Source organism: Brassica rapa, chromosome A01, assembly GCF_000309985.2.
Source record: "Brassica rapa cultivar Chiifu-401-42 chromosome A01, CAAS_Brap_v3.01, whole genome shotgun sequence".
Taxonomy (NCBI): Eukaryota; Viridiplantae; Streptophyta; class Magnoliopsida; order Brassicales; family Brassicaceae; genus Brassica; species Brassica rapa.
The window spans coordinates 18,372,565-18,382,585 of NC_024795.2; positions in this window are offsets into that span (position 1 = coordinate 18,372,565).

Below are 10,021 nucleotides of genomic sequence, written 5' to 3' on the forward strand. Positions count from 1 at the left end.
AATAACATTAAATTTTATCTAGAATATTGAGAAGATTATTTATTTTGTGACAAAAATATTTTCTTTAAGCACTACTTATAAAGAAACATAGGGAGTATCAAACTTATTTTGGGCTTATTTGCTCTCTAACCAAATTTGGAAGTGAAATTAAATAGATGACATCGATTTTGACATAATGAAGAATCTAACATTTACATCCAAAGTGAGCCGGTTATAACCTTCCCATTTGCAGCTATCCGGTAAACATGACGTATCACAAATAATATATGGCTAGGAGTGACTGAAAACTAGAAACATGAAAGAAGAAAGAGACATCAATGTTATACATTTGTTGACCACGTACATATGCATTGAGTGTTCTATTCCATATCGCCGAAGTAGTATTGGAGGACTTAAACTAGAGTTCATGCTCATAAAAATCGAGCTGAGATGAGTCAACTCATGAGTTATAACTCATTTTGACACCGCTACCCCCCTTAATTATTCATTGGAGAAAACCTAGAAAAGCTCTGCAGAGATTCTGATAGACCTGAAAATCCTAGCCGTATGAGATCTCTATTTTCTCTTTTTTTCTTTCTCTCTCATGCTTCTCTCTCCCTCCTCACACAAAGCCGTCCCCTCGCCGGGCTGCTGTTCGTCACTCTCCGTACCACTGTGGGTTGCCGCTGGTTGCTTTCTCCTCCACCGTCTTTTGTTGTTGTGCATCATATCTGAAAAGTAAGCCTTCGATCTCCTTCTTCCCATTCTTCTTTTCCATGGTTTGTCACTGGTTGTGATAGATCTGATCTCTAATACCTTTTCACATCTTCTGTTGAGCATGAGAGTAATGATCTGCGGTGGTGTTGTTGCGTTCTTATTCTTTTAGATCTGGATTCGTGACTTTGAGTAAGGCGAAGTTGAGGAACTGAATGTGAACTCTTTTCACGTCTTGTAATACTTCAGGGCGTTAGTCCCTTGTTAATATTGTCTAGTACTGATTGTATTACTTGTATTAATATGATGAACTATTAGATATAGTTGTTGATTGTTTTGATGTGATGGAAAGCACCTAACTGATGATAGGTTGTTAAAGGATAAACCGGTTGTGTGTTAAGAATGAATGAGACGAAGAGATGTGTGAAGAATGATATTGATGTGATAAGAATGAATGCGATGATGAGATGTGTGACCGCGATAAAGGGGTTAGGCTAGCGCGCCGGATAAGATCGAGTCATGCCGAGTCTGGGCATAAGTGAATATGGTGAACGTGGCCAGACGAGTAAAGGAGGCCTATAAAGTGTATGTGAGATATTCAAGTAAGAGTTTCAGGATAGTAGCCCGCAAGAATGTTGCAGTGGAGGTGGGACTTCTCTGAGCATGCGCTAGATTCTAGAGTTTTGGGTTGCTTTTTGACTGTCGCATGTTAGTCTCTGTTAGCTTGCGACTTGTTCTTGTTGTGTTATGTGGTTTTAGATGACCTCGTGGGATCATAGAACTCTCACTGAATAATTCTCATTACTCACCAATCATTTTTCCTGTACGTATGAGGAAGTGGGTGAAAAAATATATGAAATTAGAGAGTTGTTTTGGTGAGACTTAAGCTTAGATTGATGAGATTAATTAGAAGTATCCATGAGGGAAAGAGAGAGTTTGAGATTAAGAGAGAGTAAAGAGGAATTATATTTCCTTAATGTTCTTAAGTGTATACAGAAGGCTATTTATAGCCACACAATACTTACAAAAGATCTGAGAAGATAATAAAGAGATAAGGTTCAAACAGCTATATTCCCAACAGCTATATTTTGAATTTTGAACTTCTTTGGACTGTAGTGAACAGTGCTCGCGAATCCCTTCAGCGTCGAAGTGCATAATGCAAGTTTATCAAAGTGCCCACTTTGGTGCCGTAGGAACTATGTTTTCTCCAGCAACTGCTCTTTTCTCTACAGCGTCAAAGTGATCAATATAGCTTTCTCGAAGCCCTCACTTCAATGCTGTAGGCCAACTTGATCTCTTCATCTTCATTCTTTAATCTTTATTATCTTCATGTCAACAGTGGGGAAGTTAGAGTCATAGGTGGTGCCATCTATTTGGATTTCATTTTAAAGCTTTTATTTAAGTAATCAAAAACCTTGATTTTTTATCTGGTTTTCATAAATTCTTTGTAAGACGATTTATTCTTGAATTGAGGGTGTGTTGAACTGATCTTAAGGTTGAAAGTAAGATCAGAGGGGTTGACAAAAAAAAAGATCAGAGGGAAAAAGTTGTTATCGTGTAGGTAAAGCTTGTTTCTTAGCTTTGAGTCAGTCTCTGCTTACTTAGGATTGAGTCTGTGTCTAGCTTTGTTTCTGTCTCCTCTATTCCTTGTTGCTCAGTACTTTCTGTAAAAAATCTGAAAATTGGTAATGAATTTTAACATTTTATCAAAAAAAATAAATGAATAAAGCTTGTGTCTTTGATCTTTATAAGACATGTGAGCTTCAAATGTTCCGCTAAAGATGACTTTTAAGAGTCCATGCACACTACAAGGAAATTTTTCTCTCTGACTCATTGAAAATGAAAATTTTGGCTTTATTCACGTGACCATAGCTGATCTTGAGGTTCCGGATCTCTATTCATAAAAAAAATATTTTTATTTTAAATTAATAATATTTTCATTATTTTTTATTTTAGCAAAAACTTAATTTGAATTATATGTTCTATTTTTTTTATTAAAAATTATATATTTTGTTTAAAGAAAAAAATTATTAGTTTTAGTAACATTATAAGCATAATATATTTTATTTATTATTTTTTAAAATTTTCAATCATAAGAACACAAAACCTGTTATTTTCATTTAATTTTTACAATAAAAAAGTATTTTTTTGTTTTTGTAGTTATATATTCACATTGACTAAAAAAGTTATATATACACTTTTTTTATATAAAATATGAATATATATATATATATATATATATATATATATATATATATATATATATATATATATATATATATATAAATTATTTGTAAGTGAAGGCCCCACAAGAAGGAGACCCATTCAAAGTTTCTTGGCAGACAGGTTGTTTCTCTCGTTTCTTATTCCAACCGTTAATTATTTTGATTGGTTGAAATTTATTCTTATCGCTTCGGCACCTTCCCTTTTTTGGCTTATGTTCTTTATTAAGGCGGGGACGACACTGGACAATGACTCAAAAAAGGACACTCGTCGAAGTTTTATTTGTAGTCCTACAGTTTGAGAAAAACATTGTTTTGTAAAATGCTATACCCTCCGTTTCAAAATAGATGATGTTTTAGGGAGTTTTTGATGTTTTAAAATAGATGATGTTTTTATATATCAATGCACTTTTTCACTTTATCAAAAACTATGTAGCTAATGATATTTTGTAGTCTGTTTTGTAATTGGTTGAATAATTTTTAATTTATATTTTAATGATATTTTTAAGATAAAAAATAAGTTTTTTAATAGTTGTGCATAATCTTAAAATTTCATGTATTTTAAAACAGATGGAGTAAAGTTTAACTTCCCCGTGATTCCTTATGTTAAATATTTTAAAGACCATATATAGTGGTAGTCCTAGGTCGACCAGATTTGGGTCGATCACTATTCCCGAAATTATGTAAACTAATCGATTACGTGTTTAATCAACACATCAATTTGCACCGCTCCCAATGGTTACTAGATCGCCATGCATGCTCACTAGGCTCGTACAGCAGCAATTGCATTATTTTAACTAGAGATATCACCTCCGTGCAAGCGCATTGTTTCATTTCAGTATTTGTTAGGGTTATCGTAGTTGTGACTTTTACGTTTTAAATTATTTTTCAAGTTTTTATTATTATTATAAGATTATAGTTGTGATGATGAATTGTGTATGCATTGCTCTCCACTTATGAATGACTAAACAGTGTTAGTAATGCGATTAATATAGTTCGTGTTGTTGTTTGATGTGTCACTGAGACTGTTAGTTTGTCTTTTTAATTTATTTATACATAAATTATATTAAAGTTATTGAGAATACCTTTTGTTTCTGGATTTTTTTTCTCCAGTTTAGTTGTGTGTATTAAGTAATAATTTTTATTGTCTTTATTGTGTTTGTTATATGTTTTTATTTTATTTTTAAATTTGTTGCTTTTACCGAACTTTTAAAACAAATACATGAAGACTTGTAGAAATAACTATAAAATGATTGAAAGTTCTGAGTATTTGAGCTTTAATGAGTTTTAAACGAATTTATGTATTTCTCATAAGAAGACAATAATAGCATCGGCCTGACATTGAGCATATAAGCTATTTTTATAAGACAAGAGGAGTGAGCAGGTGGATATGTTGTTGTCGCCTTTCTGTTGGGATTGTCTCTTGTATCTTATGTTGTGGCTGTGTTTGTTTATCTTTTATTTGATGGGTAATATGTAAACAAAAATCATTGTTAGTTGTATTTATCAGAGTTCATAACTTACTCTGCTTTTTTTGTTTAGGTAATTTCACTGATCTTGGTTTTCGTATTCGTCTTCTTCGATGCAAAAGTAAGTTTGTAAATTGTTAAATAGTTGGCTGTGTAGTTTGTATTTATTTAGCTAACTTGATGTATGTGCCGTTGTGAAAGTAAATTTGTAAATTGTTAAATAGCTGGCTGTGTAGTTTGTATTTATGTAGCTGACTCGATATATATGTCGTTGAATTTTAGTTGAGGTGATTGGTTTGGTATATTTGTTTTCAAGTTTATTTCTAAGCTTAGACAAAAAAAAAAGAGGTGATCATTAAAGATTCGTCTTTTTGGAATTCTAGTTTTTGGTGTTTTGATTGTTTGGGTTGTTGTGGTTTCTTTTAAGCTGTAAAATAAAAATTTTTGTAAAATTAGTTTGATAAGTAAGGGAGATAAATAGATGACCACATAATTTGGGTAGGAAATATTTTTGATTATTGATGTTGGCACAATATAAATAATAATATAAAGGGAATTGTGTGTTGATTGTTTCTTACAGATCAATGAGGAGACGGATAACGACTCGAGTTGTTTCTTTGCTAAGGTCAGAGCATTGGAAAAAACGGATTTGTCCAACCACATCTGTGAGTTTAAATATCAGTTATAATAACCAAACATATTATAAACTCATATGCAATATGATAATATACCTGAGAGTTATATGTTTGTGTTCGCAATCACTTGGAAATTGTCAAACAGTCTAATTATGATTGGAGATTGATCTCAGTAGCACCCGTGATGACTTCATCAATAATAGTTCGTGAGATGAAACAAATGAGGAATGAATTATCAATTATCTTGTACATGCTTGAGCACCTAGCAACCTCAAAACGATCGACTTTCACAATGGAACTGGCTTTCAAAGATGGCATGTAATGATTAGCATGTCCGGCGGGAATAAACTCGTGAATCACGAAATCTGCAAATAATATTATTTAACACAGAATCAGGAAATCAATTAAAAATAATTATACTAAATAAGTGTGATAAATCGAAGATTAACTTACCTTTTCATCAAGGAAGAGAACCATGATTCCCATAAACTCACTGTCTTTCTTGAAGTTCAGGGAATTCCATAAGCAAGGAGGTTAGAGGCTATGCTCTGACTACTATGACCAACATAGAGAGACTCGAAGGTTGAGTGACGGATGCCGTGAACGCCGGTTTGAGGAACTGGAGAGGCAGAGAGACATTTTCTAGAAGATCGTTAAAGCTACGAGGAATCAATGAGTTTTGTGGAGATGCAGATTGGGTTCATCAAAGATGAGAATCATATATATAGGGTTTACAGAAAGGCTACAAATCAAGAACATTTAAGATCAAGCGATTTAAGATGGGGAGATGAAGAGTTCATCGGTGGAAAAATAGATTACGAACAGACATACGACGCAAATATGTAACTCAGACTTGTCTGTTTGAGACAATGATGAAAAAAACCCTAACTCATCTTAAACAAAGACAGTTTACAATATGGAAAACTATAATTGTTGTTTTTTTCATATAACGTGATGAACCTCATTTAAAAATAAAACTCATAATATACTTGTAGGCCCGACCCACAAAGAAAACCGAAAAAGCAAAGGTTTTCGACCTTCATAAATATATATTAGTTTCAGCCATCAATATACAAAGTATCCTTTAGTTTAGTGGTATAAATGTTGGTGTTTATATCTCAATAACCCGGGTTTGAACAACATGTTTGACACTTTTTCACATTTTTTAAAAGTGAAACCCACTAAAATGCTGACGTGTCACCTCATGAAAGAAAAAACTGTACTATTATATTATAAACTAGGGATTAACCCGGGCTACGCCCGGGATTTTTATATTTTTCTAATTTAAGTTGTTAAATTATTTATATTTAGGTTATGATATATATTTATATAAATGTTAAGATGTATGTCATAATTAAAATTTATTTTTAAATTTTAACACGTTAAATTAACATATTTTTTACTATTTAAATATTTTTTGTAATTTTATTGGCTATCTAGTTATCATATTTAGGAAAACTATCTGTTGAGTGTTGGAATAAATGTTTTAGATATTTAATTAAACTGCAGAGTATTTTCGGATCGACCACATGCTTAACAATCGATCAATCCGTAAAAAAGATGGTCGATCTTCTTGGCGAGGTAATTATAATTTTAGCAAAAATATCTTTGATTTTCAAATTTAAGTATATAACTATTTTTTTGAATATTATTTTTTTATTGTATTTTTTGATTAAATTATTGTATTATAATGTTTATGTAAATATTTTTTGTGATGTTTGAATTTGTGTTGTTCGTATACTTAACCTAGATGATATTGATGTTTAACCATTTGTTTTTTTATTTATTTTTTTTAATCAGAAATTGTTTTTATTTAAAAAAATTATTCATATATAATATAATAGTTTAAGTTTGGAAGATTAATCTATATATATAAATTATGTATATTTTTAAAAAATAATTTAAGATATTATATATTGAGTAACTGAATTTCTTATCTTGAAAATAAAATATTTATATTTTTGTCTTCATGTTATACTCACCAATCCATCATTGATATTTATAACTCAGTATGTTTTTAAGAAAACTTAGTTTTAAGTAATAAACGAATTTAATAAATTAAATTCATCACCTATAATATTCTCTAAACTATATTTGAAAACTCTCTAAAATTATATTTTAAGCATAATATTACTATTATTTAATTTTAAGCATAATATATGCAAAACCAACTTAAATTATATTTACAATAGGACTATCCTAAACCGGTTAATAAACCAAAAACAATATTAAACCAACATGAACCAATACCTGATTCGGCGAGGAAAGAAGTGTTTCAGGATAAACGCTTGAATGATTATTAACTGTAATGGTTTGATCATGAAAGAGTTAGTATGAATATTAACAATTGTAAGAATACCTTTGAGTCTATGAAAAGCAATTCAATTCCCATGAATAAGTTTGGCTTTTGGAAGTTGCGGGTTTCCCAACAATGAATCCACCTAACAAAAAATTTGTTGTCATAAAAAATCTCATTCAAGGTCATTAAAGGTTTTTGGGACGGCAAAAGTTGATGGTGGAACCATTTTTTTGCTCGAGTGCTTTGAAGTTTTCCTTGATAGAGTGAGGTTGATATTGATGGAATAATGAGTTTTATAGGGACTTTCTTGATGTAAAACTATACATTTATTTTGTCAAATGTGGTATTTCCATTTTTATATAATTTACTACCATTTTAAGATAGATGTACAGTTTAAGATAGATGTTTAAATCTTAATGTACTTTTTCCATTTTTTTAAATGTTTATTTCCATTTCTTATATTTTAATTTACGTAATATCTATATTTTATATTTTAAAATAGATATTTAAATCTTAATGTACTTTTTCCATTTTTTAAAATGGTGTATTTACTTATATTATATATTTTACATTTTTAGATAGATGTTTAATGCTTAATGAAGTTTTTCCATTTTTAAAAAAAATTGTGTATTTACTTATTATTATATATATAATTCATATATTATATATTTACATTATTTACTTATTATTTATTTTCCTGTATATGAATTTCCATTTCTTGTACTTTTTATTTACTTAATATTTCTATTTTACATTTTAAGATAGATGTTTAAATCTTAATGTACGTTTTTCATTTTTTTTTTAAATTGTATATTTCCATTTGTTATACTTTCTATTTACTTAATATCTATATTTTAAATTTTAAGATATATTTTTAAATCTTAATGTAATTTTCCATTTTTTAAATTGGGTATTTACTTATATTATATATTTACTTATTTTTTTTTTTATATTGTGTATTTCTATTTCTTATACTTTCTATTTACTAATAATTTTATATTTTAAGATAGATTTACATTTTAAGATAGATGTTTAAATACTAATGTACTTTTTCTATTTTTTTAAATTGTGTATTTCCTTTTCTTATACTTTCTATTTGCATAATATCTATATTTTACATTTTATGATAGATGTTTAAATCGTAATATACTTTTTCCATTGTTTTTAAGTTGTGTATTTCTTTTTCTTATACTTTCTATTTACTTAATATCTATATTTTACATTTTAAGATAGATGTTTTATATTTAATGTACTCTTTCCATTTTTAAAAAATTGTGCATTTACTTATTATTGTATATATAATTCGTATATTTATAATATTTAATTATTATTTATTTTTCAATATATTGAGTATTTCTGTTTCTTATACTTTATATTTAGTTAATATCTATATTTTATATTTTAAGATAGATGTTTAAATCTCAATGTATTTTTCCATTTTTAATGTAAAACGGCAATGTTTAATAGAAGAACTTGGACAAATAGTCAAATAGTTATATTTATGTTTTTTTTTTAATATAAAATAGAAATTTTACATTATGGAGATAAGCCGTTTTTTTTTAGTGAAAAATGGTAATCTTACATATGTTTAATGTAGTTTTTCCATTTTTTTATGTTGTATGTTTACATTTTATTGCTATTTTTAAATGTAAAATGGTAATCTTACATATGTTTAATGTAGTATTTCCATTTTTTATGTTGTATGTTTACATATTATTTATTATTTTCGAAATTATATATAATGTTTTTTTTTACAAAATAGTAATGTTACATTATGGAGATAAACCGTCTTTTTTTAGTGAAAAATGGTAATCTTACATATGTTTAATGTAGTTTTTCCATTTTTATGTTGTATATTTACATATTATTTTTTAAAAAAATAAAAATGTAAAATGGTAATATTACATTATGGAATTAAGCCGTCTTTTTTAAAAAATGAAAAATAGTAATTTTACATATGTTCATTGTAGTTTTTCCATTTTTTATGCTCTATGTTTCATATTATTTATAATTTTTAAAAATTAGTAATATTAAAATGTAAAACTATATTTTATGCCACGTGTCATCTTTCGGGAGAATTTTTTTTCGCTGATGTGGACGCTCTATGGAGCCTCAAAAGCTCCCTTTTATTAGTAGGGAGATAAGCCGTCTTTTTTAAAGTGAAAAATAGTAATCTTACATATGTTTAATGTAGTTTTTCCATTTTTTTATGCTGTATGTTTACATATTTTTTATAATTTTCGAAAATAAGTAATATTAAAATGTAAAACTACATTTTATGCCACGTGTCATCTTTCGGGAGAAATTTTTTCCGCTGATGTGGACGCTCTATGGAGCCTCAAAAGCATTTTTTTTCGCTGATGTGGACGCTCTATGGAGCCTCAAAAGCTCCCTTTTATTAGTAGGGAGATAAACCGTCTTTTTTAAAGTGAAAAATAGTAATCTTACATATGTTTAATGTAGTTTTTCCATTTTTTATGCTGTATGTTTACATATTTTTTACAATTTTCGAAAATAAGTAATATTAAAATGTAAAACTACATTTTATGCCACGTGTCATCTTTCGGGAGAAATTTTTTCCGCTGATGTGGACGCTCTATGGAGCCTCAAAAGCTCCCTTTTATTAGTAGAGATTTTGGCACTACAATGCGAATCACTTTTTCATATATTATTTTCTTCTATTTCAACTCAATCACACTTAAT